Source organism: Symphalangus syndactylus, chromosome 10, assembly GCF_028878055.3.
Source record: "Symphalangus syndactylus isolate Jambi chromosome 10, NHGRI_mSymSyn1-v2.1_pri, whole genome shotgun sequence".
NCBI lineage: Eukaryota > Metazoa > Chordata > Mammalia > Primates > Hylobatidae > Symphalangus > Symphalangus syndactylus.
Window position 1 is genome coordinate 72,731,512 of NC_072432.2, and position 24,262 is coordinate 72,755,773.

Below are 24,262 nucleotides of genomic sequence, written 5' to 3' on the forward strand. Positions count from 1 at the left end.
CTCTAGATTTCTACCAGATCACGTTACAGAGGCCTGTGATGAGAAGGAACAACTTGAGTCTTTTTTTTTTGTCCAGAACCAAGCCAAGTAATTCAGTCATGCAAAAGTTGATGCAATTGACAATATTCACTCATGTCCCCCTGTTTACAGTTTTAAGGTGTGTAAAGGCCAGTCACAAGCAGGGACAGTCAGCATTGCTTTGGTGTAGATGGAACACACGGAGATGATGGAACTGCAGGGCACTCACAGACAGATAGTTCACCAAGAGTGAAGGGCAGTAGCTAAAACTGAGTGCCTGTAAGGTCAAAGAATGCGACATAAAAGAGATCTGTGGATGTGGCACAACCAGTCAAGGACAATTTTGTGGAAGGTGTAAATTTTAAATGAGGTTTCATAGGAAGATTGGCAATCCTAAGTCGGGAAAAATGTTTTCTTAAAGCGAATAAATAAGCATGGAGTGACAATGATATGTTGCGTTATAAGTTTTTCTATTCATGAACTTTTCTTTTTTGTTATTCTGTTATACAGAAGTTCCCAGCCCCCAAGCCATGAACTAGGACTAGTCTGTGGCCTGTGGGGAACTGGGCTGCACAGCAGGCAGCGAGCAGGTGAGTGAGCAGAGCTTATGGCCTGAGCTCTGCCTCCTGTCAGATCAGTGGCCGCATTAGATTCTCATAGGAGCCCAAATCATATTGTGAGCTACGCATGCGAGGGATCTAGGTTGCGTGCTACTTATGAGAATCTAACTAATGCCTGATGACCTGAGGTGGAACAATTTCATCCCAAAACTGCCTTCCCACAACTGGCCCATGGAAAAATTATCTTCCACAAAACTGGTCCCTGATGCCAAAAAGACTGGGGACTGCTGCTGTCATGTAAGGATAATTATCCTCATTTTACAGAGGAGGAAATTGAAAGTCAGATGTACAGTGACTAAAATAGCTAAAAGTGATGAAAATTAGAGCAGAGGTGTTGGTCCTTACAGACCTTCTACTTCTGTTGCACCCCAGGGCTCTGTCCTGGTAACATACAAACAGAGGCAGTGCCAACACTGAAGGGTGGAAGGCTCAGGCCTTTATTCTGACCCCAAGGCACCCAGTGCCTTCCATAGTGCTTGCTGTCATCCCTACTGCTATTGCCTGCCCACTACTCCTCTACTGGTCACAGAGAAAGCCACAAAAAGATGTTTTCATACTCATGCGTTCCCCCATGCAGGCACTGATAGAACTTGATAAGTAGATTCATGCTCTGTAGTTCTCTTCACAGCAAGCAGCTCGTCTCCCTCTCAGCTTTCACCTTCAACGCCCTGCACAGCAAGCCTGTGGCAGCTCTGCTCCTCAGCTGTCAGACAAAAGGGGAGAACAAAGCAGGACTGTGATGCAATACTCATGTTAGGTAAACCTTTCCCCAGCTAGTACTTTCTGTCCTGGGATTATTTTGCGAACACAGATTTTGTTAGAAAGCAACTGATCTGAACATCTGGGGGCTCATGCACCAACATTAGCTCTTCTAATTGCTATCATGTGGTTCCATTCCGATTTCATGCAAGCAGTGCGGTCTTCACGCACAAACTATTGATTAATTACACATTTAAGGCATTTGAGAATATCAGCTGAGTGCATTTGTGGTTTCCTAGGATTTCTCCTTTATTTTCCCTGTCTGAACTTTCCCTTGTTCCTTCGCCTCCCCCTTACCTCTTGCCATGCCAGTCAGTCTCTAAAGCATTCGCTTTATAAACAGAAAGTCAAAATGGTGCTTTACTATTTATCTGGTAACTCACATTGGAATTTGGAAGAGTGGCTGATGTGAACAATGGCTCATAAGAACGTTATTTTTTCTTCTGTACTGAATAGTCTCATTGAAACAGATTTGGATATGAGGATGACGCTTACATAGTAAATAGCCAAGCTGGTTGGGTTAGCAGACTGTTTACATGTGGGCACATGTGTGTGGCTTGTTACTGCATGGCTGCCCATTCCTCCAGGAGAGGCTCTGTTGTTATGTGTGTTATGAAATTTCAAATAAGGGAAGAACAACAGCTGTAATGGGCCCAATCCAGTGATGGCAAAAGGTGAATAGAATTACTCCCTCTGGGAAGTAAAATGCTCATTTAGTGGAGGGAAATTATCATTTCCAAGTACAACATTTGGCTTCCTGAGAGTGAAAGTGTCGGCACAGCTTGATAATAACACCTCAGGCTGTAATAGTACCCTTTCCCCTCTGAGAGCTAGGCTTTTTCCCTCTAAATTTATCCCTACAACATCTTTGCAAAATGAGTAGGCGCAGTTGTTATTGGCCATATTTTATAGATACAGAAACTGAGAGTCTAAAAAGCTCAGTGATTTGTCCTTGGAAGCCCAGAAATCAATCTAGATAAGGGTTTCTCAGCCTTGGTGCCACTGATAGTTTTGAACCGGTAATTCCTTGCTGTGGGGGTTGTCCTGTGCACTGTAGAATATTAGCAGCATCCGCTAGATGCCAGTAATGCCCCCAGTTGTGACTACCAAAGATGTCTCTAGACACTGTCAGATGTCCCTTGGGAGGCAAAATCACCCCGAGTTCAGAAACATTGGTGGGCCTGGATGGTCTTGTAGCCTTTAGGAAACCTGAAGCAAAATTTGGAAAAATAAAAATTTGCCCTTGACATCCATAGTTTCTCCTATCTGTAATAACAGTACATATGTAGGATTCATTATTATGAAGTCTTTACACTTGTCCTGCATTATTCATGGCTTTACATCCTGAATTTTCAGTTACCGGTGGTCAACCAAAGTCTGGAAATAATAAATGGAAAATTCTAGAAATAAAAATTCATAAGATTTAAATTGCCTGTCATCATGAGTAGTGTGATGAATTCTCAAGTGTCCTGCTTCATCTCTTCTGGGATGTGAATTCTTCCTTGTCCAGGATATCCACACTGTCTAGGCTCCCCGTTTGTTCATCACCTAATCATTGTGTTCGTTAGTTATCACATCAACTGTAATGGTATTACAGTGCTGGTGCCAAGTAACCCTGATTTTACTTAATAATGGCCCCAAAGCTCAAGATTAGTGATGCTTACAATTCAGATATGCCAAAGAGAAGCTCTAAAGTGCTTCCTTTAAGTGAAAAATGGAAAGTTCTTGACTTAGTAAGGGAAGAAAAACAACCATATATTGAGATTACTAAGATCTATGGTAAGAATGAATCTTCTCTCCATGAAATTGTGAGGAAAGAAACAAAAGGATGTGTACATAGTATCTATAAAGTTCAGTACTATCCTCAGTTTCAGGCATCCACTGGGGGTCTTGGAACATATCCCATTTGGATAAGGAGAGACTACTGAATATACATTAACTTCAATTCTATTTTAATCACATTTTACACATAGGAAAACAGAACCACAAAAAGGTTAGCTCACTTGTTCAAATTTATACAGCCAGGAATCAGGGTTGGCTTCATGGGCATTTTGACCTAAGCAGCTACACAGGATCCCATGTTTAGAAGGGTGTCATACTTGGTTTAATGATCTTGCTGTCCTCATATTGAAACTATTAATTATTTTTGAACAAGTTTCACATTTTCATTTTGTTTTGAGCTCCACAAATATGGAGCTAGTCCTGCTAGGAGGCAAAGTAGCCAGGATTCCAGTCCAGGGAGTTTAAAGACAATATATTTAACGTTTTTACTATACAGCCCCTCATTCTTTCACATGTGTGTTCATCCATTTACTTATTCAGTAAATTGTGCTGTGAGTTCATTATAAACCAGGCACTAGACTTGGCAGTGATGGAACAATAAAGGCAAAACAGATGCTGTCCCTTCTCTTATGAAGCTAGCAGCCTCAGGAAGGATGCAGACCAACAAACAGGTATTTGCAATTCAACATGGTATGTGTTATGATAGGAAAGCTCTGGTTGCTATGGGAGCATATATATAGGAGGGCACTTAACACAGTATGGGGGGATCAGGATGGTTTACAAGCGGAGGCATAAGGGCTGAATAAGAGTTACATAACCAAAACTGGAGAATGAGTATGATCTAAGCTAAAGGAAACGGGAGTATAAATGCTTAGAACTGAGGAGGAGTGTGACACAATTGGGGAATTAAAAATAGCTTAGTGTGAATGGAATATTGAATCAGTCAGCTTTCACTGTTGTGGTTCAGTAACAGCCCCACCATGTCAGTGGATTATTACAATAAAGGCTCACATCTCACTCTCGTTGCAGGTGATGTGCTATTGGGCTGTGCTGCTGCTCCCCAAGTCTCCATTTCAGGACCAAGTCAGGAAGAGCAGTTCCTAAATGAAACATGCCATTCTTGTGATAGAAGAAAAAGATAGAAGTAGCTGAACCACACACAATAGCTGAAGCTCTTTGGCTCATATTCCATTGGTTAATCAAGCATGTGGCCATGGTCATCATGGGTAGAGCAGGGAAGTATCCTGCTCTCCTGGGGGGCACTACAAGTCACATAGCAATGGGCAGATATGTTATAGTTCTCTTAAAGGGAGAGCAGAGACTAACTAGGAACAATAATATGTTCTACCAGGTAAGAATGAGAGGAGGGGAGTGGTATGAGAAGGTTTTTGGAAATAATTACAAACTAAGTTATGTAGTTTTATAGAATATATTAAAGGCGTTAGGTGCAATTCATTACTCCTTTCCATTACGTACTCATTATTTGGTCCTACGTGTCCTACTCAAAATCTGCTTTTGGAAAACAATAATAATAACAACAGTGACAAGCAAAACAAAAACCAAGAAAGATAATGTCATTACACACTAAAGTACAAATTATCCATTATACAGTACTTATATCTTTACAGAAACAAAGGAAATAATCAGTTGTAGAGTGGCAGTCACTAATGTACTAGTGAAGGGTGAATTTTGATTCCATCTATGGAAAAAGATATTTCTTGGGGTTTTGGAAATCATACCTTGCTGACTTTTAAGTATTGCTCTACTATTAAGACCAATCCATAAATATTTACTGATTGCATTCTACACTTTAAGAACTGTGGAGATTGCTGAATTCTCATCTTCAAAATTCAGTCAAGATGAATGAAAGGCAGCCTGATAGAGTGAAAAAAGCATGAATCCTGTCCTCTGACAGACCTGCATTTGGCCAAATTCATTTAGCTAATACCTGTATGAATTTGCGCAAGTTATCTAACATCATTCACCTTGGTCTTCTCATTTGTAAAATGGGATTATAATACCTTCGTCAGAACCACAGATCCAACAAGAACAGCAACTTTTATTGGATACTGCTTAAATTCCAGGCACAGGCACAGGGCTAAGAACTTTTCATTATGACTCTTAAACTTTGTCAAACAATGAAGTGAATACTATAATTTTACAGAGGAGGGAACTGGGAATTAAGATGTTAAGCAACTTGCCCAAGGTCAGACGTTTAGTAAATCATGGAACCTGAAAGTAAGCCCAGCCACACAATGACCGAAGTTGAACTCTTTATTACCAGGTAATAAGAACAGTAATGAAAACAAGAATAATAACAAACCAGACAGTATTCCAAACTCTTTAAAATATTAGATTATTTAATTCTCACTGATACCCTTTCAGAACATGCAAGTGATATAGAATCTCAGGTTCAACACTGTGTATATATATAACCATATATGCATATATCTATTAATCTATGTATATCTCTATATTAATTAAGCATTTTTTCTGTTCTTGGTCTGTTACAATAACTAAGTGAGGTAAAGTAGGCTATTCAATTTATTATACATTACCATATTCAATGGAAAATGCTAACCTCCAAGTTAGAGAAAACTTGATAGAAAGCTTATTAACATTCTTTATAAGATGCTTAAATAAGCTTTGAGTGAGGATGTAAGACCCTCACACTCAAATAGAAGGTGAAAACTATACCAAATGGACTTTTTCATGTATTTTGAATTCAGAGGCCTCTTTTTACTCCCTGTGGATTCTGATTATATTTGAGATATAATCATTAGGTTCAATGACCCATAAATATGTGAATTATTAATATAAATTATTTTCACAATACTTTTCTGGCTTTATTTTTGTGTTTTTTTTTTTCCAGGGCCCAAGTTCCCAAATATGTTTCCTTTTGCCCTTTTATTAGATTATCATCAATAGTAGGTAGTTATTGGCTTTATTTCTTTTCATTCCCAGGCTCATCCAACAAACTGAGGAATGTCCTATATTTTGCCTCTCATTGAGATGATCTTTGTGTGGTTTCTTATTTATGTATATCTTTTTCCCTCCAAAATCATATGAAAAGAAATTGCAAGTTGAAAACATTCCTTCTGAAAATGCTATTCATCCTTCAGCACAAAATTTGACTGCGATTTTCTAATTAAAACAAGGCTTTTTGAACCTTCAGCACCTTGGCTCTTTCAAGCTTCCTTTATAATATCTTAAGAAAATCTGAGTCCAGGAGCAGTGGCTTATGCCTGTAATCCCAGCACTTTGGGAGGCCAAGGTGGATGGATCACCTGAGATTGGGAGTTCAAGACCAGCCTGACCAACATGGAGAAACCCCGTCTCTATGAAAAATGCAAAATTAGCTGGGTGCGGTGGCACATGCCTGTAATCCTAGCTACTTGGGAGGCTGAGGCAAGAGAATCGCTTGAACCTGGGAGGCGGAGGTTGCAGTGAGCAGATATCGCGCCATTGCATTCCAGCCTGGGCAACAAGAGCAAAACTCCATCTCAGAAAAAAAAAAAAAAAAGAAAATCTGAGGTTGAATAACTAACAATTTTAATATTTAGTTAAGAGGCCAAATGAAGTATTTGTCCTACACTCAAGCAGCCCTGCTGTCTTTAAGAAACAGCGTTATATTTTCCAATGCACAACAATAAAATGTACTTAAATGGTATTTTTTTAATCCATGTTAACAAAAGGATTCACCACAACTGATTAGGCTTAATGTGCATACAAATCACAGGACAGACAATATTTCAGTTCCAAATCTTAAAAGATAAAGTTAATAATCATATAACTTATTTTCATTCAAAACTAAAATGCCTTTCAGATGGTCCAAAAGTGTTTCATCACCATATGGCAGTATATCTCAAAGAGTGGTTTGCTCATTGCCAGTGCAAGGTTCATTTGAGGGCTGGAAAATCCAGGTTCTCAGGCTCTATCCCATCTTTACTGAATCAGTGTTGGGATTTGGGCTTTGTAATTTGCCCCTTTAACAAACTCCTCAGAAGACTCTTGTGCATACTGATATTTCAGAAGCAGTCTTATGGAGAACAAAATAAAAGAGGAGATAAAATATCTTAAGTTGTCAACAGATAGAGATTTAACAACTATATGCTACTTGCACTGTATCTTTAGGTTTAATTTAGATTTAGCAACTACTATGCCACTTGCATGTTAGGATTTTTAGTTTAGTTTAGTGGCACATAATTAATAAGGCCAAACAACTTCGTCACCTTCTGTTATTGACCTAATTTCATGATTTAACACTTAGAATTGGAATATTAGCTACTGTGCAAAATTCAGCCATAAATATTTAAGGATATTTACAACGTGGTTTCATGCTCCATTAAAATATATTTACTATTTGTTGTTTAGAATTAAAAAGGAAGTCTGAGGTCTAAGTGTTCAATGTTTAGATTAGGCTAGTCTAGAAAATTCATCAAACCAATTCCATGGGGTAGTGGGTGTGGTCGTCTTACAAAATTGAATGTATACTATTTGTGTTATAAGAGGTTGAATCCCAAAGTGTGGTCTGTGGACCAACAGCATCAATATCACCTAGGAGCTTGTTAGAAATGCAGAATCTCAGGTCCCACCCTTAACTTGCTGAGTTAGAATCTACATTTTAACAAGATGCCCAGGTGATTTACATGCACATTAAGCCGAAGAAGCAGTGTTCTAAGAAACTGCTTGTTCCTAGAAAGTATTGCTTAAATATAGGCTCGGAACTGTTTGTTTACGTAGGACTTGTGGATTTCTCTTGTGGTTAAAAAATTTAAAACTACAGTTAAGAGAAATGAGTGGTCTTTGCAACAAGCTAACAAGGAGCCCTTGAATATTAAGACGGTTGACACTTAAGGACTGCAGCAATTGCTGTCTAAAGCAGAAAAGTATCTGAGTGGAATCAACAATGGTTCCATGGAATCCTGGGGATAGTCACTTGAATGATTAATTATTAATTTTTAAAAAGAACTTTTCTGCTGTGCACTGTACAAAAGATAATGTATATTAAATATAAAAGAATCATAAAAGATAAAAGCATTTGTATGCTTAGAAACTTGGTAAAGGGGATAGAGTAAATGTATAATGGAATCATTGCATTTACATCAATAAATGAGAGCTAAAATATTTTTATAACTTTTTTGTCAGTACAATAAAGAGAGGACTTTTGGAGACAGATGGTAAATCAATATTGTTTTAATATATAATATATAATGAGAAGGAGCAATATGATCTAGAATATTTGTATCACCAAAGACAAATATCACCATTAACATTCAGATCTGAGAAGAAATCAAGTGTCAAAGAGTCCCCCAAGGAAAGGGAGACTTCAAATTATTCAAAGATGAACTGGAATAATCAGTTGCTTTGTATAACTGAGGGTATACTAAATGTGTTCTGGTATGGAAATTGTATTCAATTTCTAAATGTCTCAGGTTGCATGAGCTGGGCAAGACAATTAGTGACTGTGCAGCCATATAACCTGGATTAGACTTTGATGAAAACATCACTTCATTGTGCATTTCTTGTGCCAGAAATGCCTGTATGAAGAATGACAAATGAGTTTTGTAAGTCAGTCTCACAATCACTAAGCCCAAGTAACTTCATGGTCATCTATTCTCGAACTAATTTTAAGACTTAACAAGCAGGGTCAGAATATTGGCTCCTGTGCAGAATTCAGCAATATATATTTAAGGATATTTATAATATTTATAATTTGACTTCATTCACAGGTAGTTTTATCTTTAGCGAATCCCTTTTCTTAAGGGTGGACTACTTTAACAGAAGCTATTAAGATGAGAAATATTTTAAAACAGTGAAAAGTCCCTAGCCTGGTCATTAATAGATAAAATGTAAATTAAAAACAAAAGCAAACACTTAGAATCCATTTGCCTAACTATCGTCACTCTTTTGGGGGAAGGATAGACCTTGGAAGAACCCATATAATGACCTTACAAAGTAACTATTCATCAAATAGTGGTGGACTATAGTCCTATAAATACCGGTTAAATATCTTCTTAGTCATATAGACATTTAGCACTGCACGACAATTATTTTGACACTATAGATGCTTGTTCACATTCTGTGATTTGATCACAGCAGGAAGGACAACTTTAAATATAGAAGAGAGAAGAAAAAGATAATCTCCCACCTCTCTGCTCATTTCACACCTTCTTGAATGAACAAAATTAGTCTTTTCAGAATATACGTTTAATGATGTAGTAAGTAATGTACTACGAAAATGGCAAAATCGATGGACTAGGGAGAGCATCAGTCAACCCTGGGAGATGCTATAGGCCCAGAAAGTGACTTCCTATGATCACACCTGTGATGAGATGAGACCTTTTCTTATCTCATGAAATGATCTCTCTTTTTCCTCTCTTGTATTTTTTCTTTCTGTCCAATGAGAAAAACAAAAACACAAAGAAAAAACTGAAAAAAAAGAAAAGCAAAAAAGAAAGCAAAACAACACAAACCCACCAAACCAAAAACCGGAAAACCCAAAGCTTGTAAACTGTTTACAGGAAACCAAATAATATTTCCTGGGACATGAGATGAATACGAGATGACATTTTTTGTTGTCATTTTGGGTACAGAGGCTGAAGGTCATTATCTAACAGGCATACAAATGGAATCAATCTCTCCCTCAAAGATCCTGTCAGATGCACCTGAGCCTTCCCGGGGTGTTTGCAGAGTGGTTCATGGTCAAAGGCAGGAATGGATATTGGCACTCCAGGGGAAACTATATTTTCCTGTCAATACACAGAAGATTGCAGTGTCCTAGACAGGTAATCAGTTATAAAGGAACACAATCAGCTCACGTTTAAACATTAAACAGGTGGGGCAGGAGACAAGCAAAATTTATCATGTTTACTAGTTTTGCCAACAACCAAAGAACTGCTTTATCCTTTTTAATCAGTTCTAATCTGTGCTGCTTTATATCTATTTTGAAAGACGTTCAATAATTTTTCCCCCTGGCAAATGCTTGGTGGATTCATAGAGTCAAAAGTCTATGTTTCTATAAGTATATATTTTTTAAAATCTCCCATTTTTCTCATGGCTTTTGTTAGCTATGTGTGTGCACAAGTCAGTCCCTATGACACCCAGTTTCTATGCCAGTTTGGTGAATGGTGTGGGGAAAGAAATTGAAAAAGGCTAAAGCAAACGTCCTTCTAAGATTAAACAGTATGTGGTTTGTTAAGTTTTTTTATCCTATTCCGCCATTAAAAGTAAAGAAGAATGGCTTTCCTTTTTTCTTCCTGATTAGGAGTCTTCACCGGATTTGTGGCAAATAAATTGACAAGTGAGGGCACTGATGACAAGAGAGTGATAATTGATGGTGGCAGGTGGGGGCCTGGTGTACTGGCATGTCCTGTGGAGGGTGAGCCAAGGACATCTATCAATCAAATTGGTGACAGCAGCCAGGGAGACTTAATTGGAGATTCATTGAACCTTTAATGTTGTGACAGAGAAAAATAAGGATGCTTAAAAGGGTCCTGGGCTATTTCTTTTCCTTCATTCCAACAATTCTCATAGAAAGAATGGAAAGTAGACATCGCTCCAGGGTTGAACATTCATTGTTTCCATCAAAGTTAATCACTTTTTTTTTTAGGAAGCAAAGTAGTGAAAGTATTTACCATTAGTCCAATGTGGAATGAAATCTATACCTGGAGCTTCAGGGATTCGACTGTTCTGTGGCTTTAGCATAATCAGGGATGCTTACAAGGGTTCAGACACCATGTGCTTATCACCGACTTTCAACTAGGTGCAGATATTGTCTGCTGGAGTGTGGATTCCAGGCATCATAAGAAAAAAAGTCCTTTCCTAATTTAATAATCTTCCCTCCTTCTTCTAAAAAGTTCTCTGTACAATCCAGATGTAAATATTTTTCTTTTTTGTTGTTGTTGTTGTTGCCAGAGGTTCAACATAATTTTATTTATTTGGGAAAGGAAAGAACTCGGTAGAACTATTTTCCCTTTAGGCACAGTACAGGAGGTTTTTCTTAAAATTAGTAGTGCAGGAAAAATGCCAGCAGTTCAAGACACTGTGTGTGGCTATAATGTGTGAAAAGATAAGTAAGATGGTCTCTGTCATCCAAGATCATGTTTTCATATTTATGAGTTTATACATTTATTTATTCATTCTAAATCACAAGTTTGGGCACTTACTATGCATAGTGATTTGTTAGGCCAAGTCTAAGATCAATAGGACCTCGTTATTTCTTGGAGGGAATTTACTGTTTAGTGAGGGAAGACAGATATATGTACTGAGACATTAAATATTGCAATGTTCTAGGTAAGAATTGAGAGTTGTGATATCACAGTCTAGGAGGGTAGAGGCTGCAGATATCAGGCCACTTAAGTGACAGTTTTTGTCTTTTGAAAATTGCTAGAATACTGTTTCAAAAAGATGGGAAGGAAAGTAAAGATCCTAGGCTTGCTATGGCAGAGATTTCATACTTAATGGCATCCCCATTTAGCCAAATCTTTAAGTCATAGACAGCAGAGAGGGATTACCTACCTCTTCCACCCCTTTCTCACAGTTTAAAATTCAGCACTTTGCCATAACGTTTTTCTACAAGGCACTGAATACAAACATTTCCCTTTAATTACTAAATAGAGGGATAGTAATTTAAATTAGTAATTTTTAAATTATAGTAGTAGTAATTAAATTTTAGTAACTATAACTTTGAGTAATAGTAATTAAAAATTTTAACTTTTTCATCATAATTTTAAAAGTTTCCAGAATGTCAGCATGTTGTTCCACCCAGTCACAATTTGCTTTTCCCTGTGCCAAGGCCCCAGTTCAGCATTTACTCTCCATATTATGCACTTCAACAAGGGCTGACTGCTTGAAAGTCCTCCTTTTGGCTGAACTGTAAATAGGCTACAGATTACTCAGTTGTCTTCCTCTAGAATCTTGTGTCTCTTTCCCTGTGTATTTACAGATGCCTTGAAAAGACAACTCACAGAGGCAAAAATCACATTAATCAGGAAACTGTAACCTGGCAAAAAGTCTGTAGAGCCTCTCCTCATTATTGAGAACAGCTGCCACTAGCCAAGTGCATACTATACTTTTCAGGAAAAAAAAAAAAAGGTCATTTAAAAGTAATTTGAGGCAGATGGTATCATAGAAGAAAATCATTTTTATTTATTTATTTATTTATTTATTTATTTATGAATGACAGAGTCTCGCACTTTCACCCAAGCTGAAGTGAAGTGGCATGATTTCAGCTCACTGCGACCTCTGCTTCCCCGGGTTCAAGCGATCCTCCTGCCTCAGGCTCCCAAGTAGTTGGGATTACAGGCGCCTGCCACCATGCCTGGCTAATTTTTGTGTTTTTAGTAGAGACTGGGTTTTGCCATGCTGGCCAGGCTGGTATCAAACTCCTGACCTCAGGTGATCCACCCACCTTGGCCTCCCAAAGTGCTAGGATGACAGGAGTGAGCCACCACACCCGGCCAAGAAAAGCATTTTAATTAGAATACTTGGAAGATACATTTTGAAAAGGAAGATTCTAGATTAAAATTTTGTGCTATATTTCATTGTGTTTTTTTCATTGAAAACGTTGATATAGGAAGAATTCTGTCATCTGTATCCCGTTTTTTCAAGCTCATGAAGTCTTATAATTAACTTTCCTAGGTCCTAGAAATATATTATTCCTAGGTTAGAATATTTTCTGTGGAATACAAATTATTCACAAACCATCAGCATGGGCAATGAGCCAGCTCAAGATTTTGTTAGAAACAAAAACATGAAAGTCAAAGTTAGAATGATTCTTTTAAAGTATTTTGGTCAAATCATCAATGTGGTAATCAAATCTCCTTTAGAACATTTTCTCCAAGTGGTCTTCCATTCCAAGTTTGTACACGTGCAGCAAGGCAGACTCTACCTCCCATCTATCTCTGCTGTATTTGTATTCTATCTTTTAATGACTCTGTCTGTTAAATACTTTTTGTTAATGTTGGTAAGAAATCAATCTCTTTGTAGCATGTAGTCTCTGGACTGGATTCAGCACTTGTCTTTGGATATTTAGATTAAGCAGAAAAACTCCACATGAAAGTTCCCCAACGGTTTGAAGATAGTTATTCTATCCCTTCCAAAACTCTAATTTTTTTAAAAAATTAAACATTCTTCTTCCCCTTAGCCATCTTACCCATGTTATGGTTTTAAGTCCCTTCATTATCAAAATTGCTTGCTCTGTGCTGACATAATTATCATCCAAGTGTCTCTAGGCCCTTCTTAGAACATCTTGTCAACACTTGAACACAACACCAGGAAAGGTTTGACCAGGTTTAAATAGAGCAGGGAAACTTTTTCTTCCTTTACAAGTTGCATCTCTTAATTTTTTTTTTCTTGCTGTGTTCAGGCCTTTGATGGTTAATTTTATGTGTCAACTCCACTGGGTCACAGTGCCCAGATATGTGGTTAAACATTGTGGACATTCAGTGAAGATGTTTTTAGATGAGATTAATATTTAGACTTAACATTAGACTTTGAGTAAAATAGATTACCCTCTATTAGTGGATGAGCTTCATCTAATCAGTTGAAGGCCTTAATAGAACAGATGGATTTCCCCTGAGTAAGAAGTAATTCTGCAGGCAGATATTCTTCAGAGTTGAACTGCAACATCAACTTTTTCCTGTCTCCAGCCTGCCGGACTACCCTGCAGATTTTGGATTTACCAAGCCTCTATAATTGTGTGAGCCAATTCCTTAAAATAAGTGTGGATGTGTATAATACATACACACACACAATAGGGTGTGTGTATTATATATATATATATATATATATATACATACATAATATATATGTAATACACACACACACACACACAGACATCCTGTTCTGTTTCTCTGGAGAATCTTGATACAAATTCAAAATGACAGACTGTTTATTTTGTCATCTTGATTGTGTCATCTAATATATTTCTTTTCATCACCAGCTTTGTGTTATCTACATATTTGACAACAACAAGAGTTGGGTATATTCTTTTGAGTCTAAGAACAATGGATTTTCTTCATTTTAATGATTATAAAATTACCTTTGATGGAAATGGTTCTTTATAGAGAAGCCTCTACCAACTATTGCTGATTATGCTTAGTAAAAGATTGAGAACATTAACACTGCATCTCAGCTCCCTCCCCCTGGTGGACACAACCCTCACAGACATTCTTCAATAGAATTGCTGAGTAGAGTAATAGATGTTATTGATAGAGTGTAAAGCCACATGGCTTACCATAACCCTCCTTTTAAACAGGTACTTGGATAACCATGAATTATGACACCCCTCTTGAGATTTTGACTATTTGTGAGACCCTGAGGCGCTCTCCTCACTGTGACGACCCGTAATGACTTAAGGTTGTCACAGTGATGATTAAGTTGTTTTATGAATATTCAAAATATTTAGAAAACAAATCATACAGACCTAATGTAAAAATTATGATAACAGATTGTCTAACCTAGAACTATAAAACACCTTTTGCTAACACAATCTTTATTAAATAAGCAGTAATAAGACATCTTAAATTTTATTTTTCTAATTCTATTAGAATTATCTTAATGTAATACTTGCTATCTACCATTAAGTTTTTTTAATTATAAAAGAGTATAGCTTAAACTAAAGAAAAAAATCTTATCTATATTAAGAATTACAAATAAAAGCTATGTATTGAGGGCCTGTTGTATTACATATACTCCATAAAGCAGTTTACATAGGTTAATATGCATATATTCACAACAACTCTATAAGCTAAGTTGTTTTACCTTCATTCTGTATTTCAAGTTTGGCAAACTATGGCTTGTAGGCCAATATAGCCTTTGTATGGAACATATTTTACACCTAGTGAGTTTAAAATGGTTTTCAAATTTTTTTAATGGTTTGGAAAAATCAAAAGAATAATATTTAATGACGTGAAATCATATAAAATTGAAATTTTCCTAAATAAAATCTTATTGGCACACAGCTATATCCATTCATTACCATATTATTCATGGCTGCTTCAATGCTATAATGACAGAATTGAGTAGTTACAGCACAGACACTGTGCTATGGAAAGCCCAAAATATTTATTGTACTATCTGGCCCTTTACAGAAATCATTTACTGATTCTGCTCTATCTGATGAAAGTAAGGCTTCACATTTTTAAGTGATTTCTTCAAGAGACCTGAGGATAATCAAAGTAATAATTTCTTTGTTATTAGTTTCTTTTATATCCCAAGTAATTGTGTAGTGAATTCTGCACTAAATATTAATATATGCATTTAGAGAAATTTGAAACAGGATAAAAAGTGTTTTTTAAACAAATTTAAGTCAATATTTACAAGATTTTTTTTGTGCGTGTACACAAGAAGTATATATTGGTAGAAAGACAAGTGACAGGAGTGTACAAATAAAATGGAGATGGAATGGACAGTTATAAACTCTTAAAATTCATAACCAGGCACTAAGATTTCATGGTTGTTAGAGGTGACAGCATGCTGGCAGTCCTCACGGCCCTCGCTCCTCTCGGAGCCTCCTCTGCCTGGGCTCCCACTTTGGTGGCACTTGAGGAGCCCTTCAGCCACCGCTGCAATGTGGGGGCCCGTTTCTGGGCTGGCCAAGGCGGGAGCTCCCTCAGCTTGCAGGGAGTGTGGAGGGAGAGGCGCCAGCGGAAACCGGGGCTGTGCGCGGCGCTTCCCGGCAGGCTGGAGTTCTGGGTGGGCGTGGGCTTGGCGGGCCCCTCACTCAGAGCAGCCGGCCGTGCCGGCCCCGGGCAATGAGGGACTTAGCACCCGGGCCAGCGGCTGCGGAGGGTGTACTGGGTCCCCCAGCAGTGACAGCCCACGGGCGCTGTGCTCGATTTCTCACCGGACCTTACCTGACTTCCCGTGGGGCAGGGCTCGGGACCTGCAGCCCCCCATGCCTGAGCCTCCCACCCCCTCCATGGGCTCCTGTGCGGCCGGAGCCTCCCCGACGAGCGCCGCCCCCTGCTCCACGGCGCCCAGTCCCATCGACCACCCAAGGGCTGAGGAGTGCGAGCGCGCGGCGCGGGACTGGCAGGCAGCTCCACTTGCAGCCCCGGGGCAGGATCCACTGGGTGAAGCCAGCTGGGCTCCTGAGTCTGGTGGAGACATGGAGAACCTTTATGTCTAGCTCAGGGATTGTGAATACACCAATCAGCACTGTGTCTGGCTGCTCTGGTGGGGCCTTGGAGAACCTTTGTGTCGATACTCTGTATCTAACTGATCTGATGGGGACGTGGAGAACCTTTATGTCTAGCTCAGGGATGGTAAACGCACCAATCAGGCCCTGTCAGAACAGACCACTCGGCTCTACCAATCAGCAGGACGTGGGTGGGGCCAGATGAGAGAATAAAAGCAGGCTGCCCGAGCCAGCAGTGGCAATCCGCTGGAGTCTCCCTCCAGACTGTGGAAGCTTTGTTCTTTTGCTCTTTGCAACAAATCTTGCTACTGCTCACTCTTTGGGTCCACGCTGCCTTTATGAGATGTAACGCTCACCGCGAAGGTCTGCAGCTTCGCTCCTGAAGCCAGCGAGGCCACAGCCCACAGGAGGAAGGAACAACTCCAGACATGCCACCTTAAGAGCTGTAACACTCACCGCGAGGGTCTGCAGCTTCACTCCTGAGCCAGCGAGACCATGAACCCACCAGAAGGAAGAAACTCCGAACACATCCGAAAGTCAGAAGGAACGAACGACTCCAGACGCGCCACCTTAAGAGCTGTAACACTCACCGCGAGGGTCCGCGGCTTCATTATTGAAGTCAGTGAGACTAAGAACCCAGCAATTCTGGACACGGTTGTTCTATACAGTAGGTAAGCTTTTTGTCCCATCCCGGATTTATGTTTTTCCGTTTCTAAGCATCAGTGATATGGTTCCATAATGTGGTATTGACAATGACATTTAAGAGGAAACATATAGAGATGTGCAGACATGAATGGCTCCTGTGTTTATGAAATGGTATCTGGAATTAAATAGGAAGATGCACGTGATATGCTTGGCAGAAACCCTAGTAAAATGTCAATAAATAGTAATCATCATGATACTTGTTAGAAAGTCGTGGTTGGCATATCTATAGTTTATTGGAGATATCCCTGGTATCTGGACACTAGGGCAGTCTTTCAGATCTTCAATATGTCTTACAGCATGGTTTCTAGTGCTAGATGATGAGGGTTCAAGATGATTTAAAGACGGGAGTAATTATTTTACTGGAAGATACTGATTAAATATATTTTTTCCTTTAGAAAGGCTACTGAACAACTAGAAGGTGGACATGTCCTAATTCTTTCTTTTACATGTTCTTTCCTTTTACATTTGCTCTCTGGAGACAGGAAGGGTTAAGAAAGAGGTACTTCTTTCCCCTTAGTTGGGATTCATACAGAAATCAAGAGTGGGAAGGGGCCTTCATTACATCAGACACAGTTACTTTAAGGATGAGGAATCTGAGACCCAGATAAGTAAAATAATCTGCCTAAAGCTGACCCATAGTTAGTACGGGGCTCTGGATGATTTCATTATGTCATGATACCATTCTCTTCCAAATTCTAAGATTGGAAAATTTACCTCATATGAAGAGTGAATCTAATTTATCTTTATTCTAGTTTCCCTTCAAAGGCATGTCTTAATATACGTGGATAAGTCATTTCAAAACCTCTAAGCCTAAGGTAATTTGCATTGCAAATTATTTCACACCATAATATCTATCTCAGAGCTTTTCCTGAGATGTAAAGTCCTTGATGATAAAACTGACTCTGTAGTAATAGTAGAGGACTTATTTGTGTTGAGAATGCAGACTTGAGTGCAAAGAGGGGCCAGACAAGTAAACACTGTGTGTAAATTAGTAAAGGAGTAGGAGATGAAGACAATAGGGAGTAGTGGAGAATGTGCTCAACTAGAAAAGAAATCGCTAAAATATGGACAGCTGTTACTCAGCCCCATCTGATGGCTACCATGCGTGCATGATTTTGAATTTGCTAAATCCTCTCTATTCAAAGAAGCTGAAAATCTAGACTTTAAAATGTGGAGATGTTCTGATTTCCTTATCACTGTATGGGTCAAACAAAACACATCTTCCTCTCTACTAAAAATAAGAATAAAAAAAAATAGCTGGGCTTCGTGCGGGGCGCCTGTAATCCCAGCTACTTGGGAGGCTGAGGCAGGCGAATCCCTTGAATCCTGGAGGCGAGGTCTCAGTGAGCGGAGATCGCACTACTGCACTGCAGCCTGGGCGGCAGAGAGGAAAAAAAAAATCTGTGGACTGGTTTAGCCCTTTAGGAAGCATCATCAGCAATGAAAAATCATGATATTTTCATTAAAAATAAGAGTTTTACATGCAATTTGGGTTGTAGGGTTTACAGTTTAATATTTTATGATTCTTTTTCCTCTTTTTTTATCCCAGGAGCAAGAGCATGCCATGAATCTAGCCTGTAGATTCAGCATGGCTTTCTGGCTCAAACTTAGATTGCATCAAACAGCTTTGCTTTTGTTTTCTGCTTGAAAAAACTGACACTTGTTATGGTTACACTCACTGTGTGAGCCATCCTCTGTTGACTTCTGGACAATCACTATAAATCTCTATTATTTCGCTGTTATTGTCTTGTTATACTAGTGCTGTTGAGGCATCTTCTCAAGGGAAGTGAGCCCAGCTGTGCACATACAGAACAAGAAATACTCTCCCTTAAACACATAAATAGCTATTTTATTTGGCACAACACACATAAATGTTAGTGTAGCCAAAGGAATCTTGAACAGTTATTTGCATTGCAAATACTTCAAAAACTGGAGCAAAGGTATCAGAGCTCAATCAGCTAGGCATTTGAGTTTCATTAGTTCAGAGAGTAATCCATCTTTTATTTTTGTCCAGTAATAAGAATTGAAACGAAATTCAGTGCCTTACAATCAGGCTCCAAGGCCTAAGAATTTCTCATAAAAAGGAATATATTCCTGTTTCCCCAGGAAATTCAGTTATATAAACCTCCTTTTATGGATTCTCTTTCTTTATGGCCCTGTTCAGAGAAAATGTGCAGGGTTAAGCTCTCTTGTGCTATACATTCATTGTTTTGATATATAAGCCAATGGAAGACTGGAACAGTGCTTTCTGAGATATCTGGGCATGAAGGTTTGAAGATTCCCAAGGCAAAAAGTTATGTCAATTTCCTCAGTTGCACGTGTGATTAAGGGGTACTTTTGATTCCGGTACTTGCCAATTCATGACGTGGCAAAAAATTATATAAAGAACAATTGGCAGATAGGAGGTTGTGTTTTAGAGGCCTGAATAGAATTGGGGAAAGGTTTAATAAAAGCTGGAAGCTCAGTTTCATATAACTGACAGAAAGCTAAATCTATATTTCTAAGAGTTAAGAAAGAAAGCGGAGATTTGGGGGGCAATTAATTTTCTATGTAGGTATGTATTTGGTTGATGGGATCCTTGGTGAATTTCTAATTTTTATTATTTTATAAATTTAGTAAAACATGAAAAAGGAAGCAAAACTTACTCACATGCATAAAGCTTTGGGGGAAAAGCTGTAACAGACTGAAACAGTCACTCTCCACTTTGCAGTACTATCTTCAGACTCTTATGTGAATGTGAACAAAATATTTATCTGAACATAAAAATATTTTTATTTTATTCCTGTTTTAAATTAAAAATATACATATTTAATAACATTTTAAAAATAAACTTAAAGTAAGAAATTGTGACGCAGGTGGTTTGGTGACATGTACTGATGTGCATCCTCCCCAAACCCCAAGTTAAAAGAAACGATAAAAGTCAGTAATCCTCTAATCACGAATCCTGTGATTTTGTATAAGCTTCCAGGACAAAGAAACTTTGTGCCCTTTTCCATAAGGAACAAAGAGGGCCCTGTGGGAGCATTCTGCATTCACATAGGTTTGTAAAGGAGTACGGAAAGGTACAGAAGCAGACACATTAGCAAGCATATTGGTAGGATGATTGTAGTTGTGAGAAACAAATGTAAAAAGGATGATGTTATGAAGACTGAAGGGAGGATATTTTTAGATTGCTTGAAAAGGAAAGGCCCGGTGGAAAAAGGTACACTCATGCTGACACCTGATTGACAAGAAGAAGCCAGACATGAGGATTGCAGATCCTTCTGTGCAAAGGGTAAAGGAAATGCAAATCCTGATATGAAGTAAATATCCTAGATATATTATTAGTAAATAGCATCCAAAGGTATATTATTAGAATCATTGCATGCAGAGTTATTCCAGCAATGCAAAGATTTCATTCAGAAAAGTTTAATATAATTAATTACAATCATAATTACATAAAAACCTCCAGCGAGAAAACAATTTGATGATAAACAAAATAATGACAACTTAAATGACAGGTGACTTTTAATAACTGCAGTGGAAGTCAGGTGATAGTAGAATGATATAGCCAAAATATGAAAGAAAATATCTATGAACCTATAATTCTATACTGAGCAAAATTTTATTTTTCAGAAAAAGAAAGAAATGCTTTTTGGGGTAAACAAGAACTGAGATTTTACTGACAATAGAATTTAACTAAAGGAATGTCTAAAACTTCTCATTTAAGAGAGAAAAGGATCATAGTGGAAAGGTCAGAAGTACCATATGAAGAACTTATGGTAAGCAAAACAATGGCAAGCCTGTGGGAAAAATCTAAACCATCATTGACTGTAAAACAGTAACTATCTTGTCTAATTGGGAAAGAAAAAAAAAAAAACAAGATAGAAATATAATGCGAAAGGACGCCTGTAATCCCAGCACTTTGGGAGGCCGAGGTGGGTGGATTGCCTGAGGTCAGGAGTTCGAGACCAGCCTGACCAACATGGAGAAACCCCGTCTCTACTGAAAATAAAAAATTAGCCGGCTTGGCGGCACATGCCTGTAATCCCAGCTAGTCGAGAGGATGAGGTAGGAGAATCACTTGAACCCATGAGACGGAGGTTGCAGTGAGCCCAGGTTGCACCACTACACTCCAACCTGGGTGACAGAGTGAGATTCTGTCTCAAAAAAGAAAAAAAAAGTGAAAGGAAATAAAATCTCAAGACCCCAAACTCACTATGCCAAAGGGAAAAGTTAAGCTTGGAAACTGAGACACACACACGTACACACACACACACACACACACACACGCACACACACCCCAAAAAACCCAACTCAACCCAACCCAAACCAAACCAAAACACAAGAAAACAAACCAAAAACTGACTTCCTTTTGTTTCCAAACAGATAGCTGTTATTTCACAGTTCACTTTATCTTATGTAAAATGTAGATTTACTGAGCGCTAGAGGAATGCGTAACTGACCCTCCCTTTTTGCATGTAAAATGTGGACTCAGCACTAATCAAAGCCCCACAAGAGTGTAACCACTTGCCTCGTTGCCTAACCTCCTCTTTTATTTTTCTTTCCTCCTCTCACTCCTGCTTGCCTGGTCTCCTTCAAATATTGATGTCTTCAAAACTGTCTTTGGAAAGAAGCATAGGCCATGGATTCTATTATGACTTGTGATTCTGTTTCTTAGACACATCCTTAACTTTAGCAAAATCTCTATTCTATTGAGATGTGTCTCAGACACTTTTTGGTTTATAAAAATCTTACCCAATAATATTATATAAGTGAGGCAGGAGTGTGATTGTTGGAATTAACCATTATAAGGTCATTGTATTTTTCAGAGGGAAAATAAAGATATTCAGCTTAGAACTGATGAGGTTAAATAAGCATGCTAAAATTTCTGGAAAAACAATAAAATGAAAAAGTTAGATGAGGTACTTAAAAATGAGTAGAGGAAAAACATCAAATGGGGATTGGTGAGACCACATCAATTCAAAAGAAGAAAAAAAAGAGAAAAAATAAGCACACTAGGAAAGAGGGGGAGGACAAATAAGTAATACAAAGATGGTGGAAATGAGTCCAAATTTCTAATCAAGATGAATAGAGTAAACCATTTACTTAAAGACAGAGGATCAAATTGAATTAAAAAGCAAAATACAATTATATTTGTCTTATAGAACTTAACTGTAAAAAATAATACTTTAAAAATATATCAGAGCATGTTTTTGGAACCCTGAGATGCCTCCTGAAGCCACGAAGAGTTAATGGCAAGCCTTTGTCTTACAAGGCCTTATGCAATTTAATTCTTCAACTTTTTGAATTCCTTGCTCACTCTGCCCAACCACATTAACCTCTTTGCTGTTTCTGGAGCTCATCAGACACTTGACAGCCTAATGTTTGCTCTGGTTCTTCCCCCTGCTTGGAATATCCTAACCCCAGGTATCTACTTAGCTGACTCTCTCATCTTTGGTTCCCTACTCAAATCTTACATTCTCAGCGAGGCCCACCTAGACCACCTTATTTATTCCTGCAACTTACTCACTTCTCTTCACTTTCTACTTTCCTTCTTTGCTCTGGTAATTATTGGCACTTATCAACTTCTAACCTGCCATATCATTTAACTTTTAAAACTGATTGTTTATTGTTTGTTTTTCTCCCTTAGAATATAAACTCAAGGAGGAAAGGAATCTTTTTCTATTTTATTCACAGATTCTAGAATAGTGCCTGGCACATAGTAGGCACTTGATAAATATCCACTGAAGGAATAAATGAGTGCTATTTCTACCCCTAATTTGTAGCACAACATCTGGCAACATTTTATTAAGTAAAATAACCAATAAGTAAAAAGCAAATATAAAATTTGATTTCTATATTTTCTCTTCATATTCTGGAAAATGCTTTGGAGATGAGGGTAGTAGGGAGAAATGGGAAGGGGGGAGAGGGACATGAGCCTCCTCTCTTTCCACCGGATGAGATGGTTGAACTGCGGGTCCCTTGGTGTTTCCACACTAGCAGAGAATTCTCTCATTTCTTTTCTCAGGGTTGATCCTTGAAGCAGGATCTACACTAGACGGCATCAAAATCAACAGGCACATGATAACTGACAGTTTGGAAAACTATGACCTAATTAATGATACAAGACCTGTTAGTTTGTGGGGCCTAAGAGGAAATTTCAACAGGAAAGATTAGCCTTGCAGCCTGACTTGTGGGTGCAGCAGTTGCCTCATGCTATGGATTGCATTGTATCTACCCTTACCCCTCGAATTGGTATGATTCAGCCTTAACCCCCGTTGTGACTGTATTTGGAGATGGGGCCCATGAGGAGGTGATAAAGTTTAAATGAGATCATAACATCGAAGCTCTTCATGTTAGGATTAGTGACCTTGTATTAAAAGACACCAGACTCACTCTCTCTCTCTCTCTCTACTTTCCCATCAAGCGAGGTGACATAGAGAAGTCTGTTGTCTTCAATCCAGCAAGCAAACTCTCACCAAGAACTGAATCAGCTGACACCTAGGTCTTGAATTTCCAGGCTCCAGAAATGTGAGAACATAAAATTCTGTTGTTTAAGCCACTCAGTCTGTGATATTTTATGTCAGCCCAAAGCTGACTAACACACCTTCCTAAATACTAGTCTTAATCCCCTGGATTTGTTGGAAAAAAAAAAAAAACTGTAAGAATATATTGTCAAATATATATTTCCAAGTAACTTAAACTAAAATTTGTTTCATTATGACGTGTTCAATACAGAAGTGAATGGCTTTTAGTCTAGTTTTGACATAATACTGGACAGTATTAATACTAAGTTTTTCTGTGTTCTTTTCACAAAGAACATTAATGAGAAGAAAAAAATGCCTCCTTTTATAATTTAGCAATATCTCGCAAGTCAGAGTTTTCAACTCTGTAGTTGGCGAAACAAACAAAGCCCAGACTCATCTGTGGTGACAGGAAATTAAACAGGAGAAATAATGAGGATAGGAAATTTTATAGTTCTTAAAGACACTCAACAATATAATACCCTAGAGAATTTTGTACCTGAAATTTTACTAAGCATTTCGCCATGAATGTGTAAAGGCATTTATAGAATACTTTAAATATTTTTAAGTTTATCTATTCTATGTTCCTCTGAAAAAGTCATAAAGTACTTATAAAAGAAAATTTATACTTTTAAGACTTTCAAACAATTACTACTCTGGGAAAAATGTATTTTAGGAATGGAAATTTACATTTACATTCCAGTCACATTATCTAAGTTTTTTCCAAA

At 38.2% G+C, this 24,262-nt stretch overlaps 1 long non-coding RNA gene across 3 annotated transcripts in view; it reads left to right on the forward strand.

The window, feature by feature from the left end:
- Positions 1-16,583: 16,583 nt before the first annotated feature.
- LOC134731639 (uncharacterized) overlaps positions 16,584-24,262 on the forward strand; it is a 384,253-nt gene continuing 376,574 nt past the window's right edge. For all 3 annotated transcript variants that reach the window (XR_010114084.1, XR_010114085.1, XR_010114086.1), the window contains exon 1: positions 16,584-16,994. This is a non-coding gene — a long non-coding RNA (uncharacterized lncRNA). The remainder of the gene's footprint in view (positions 16,995-24,262) is intronic.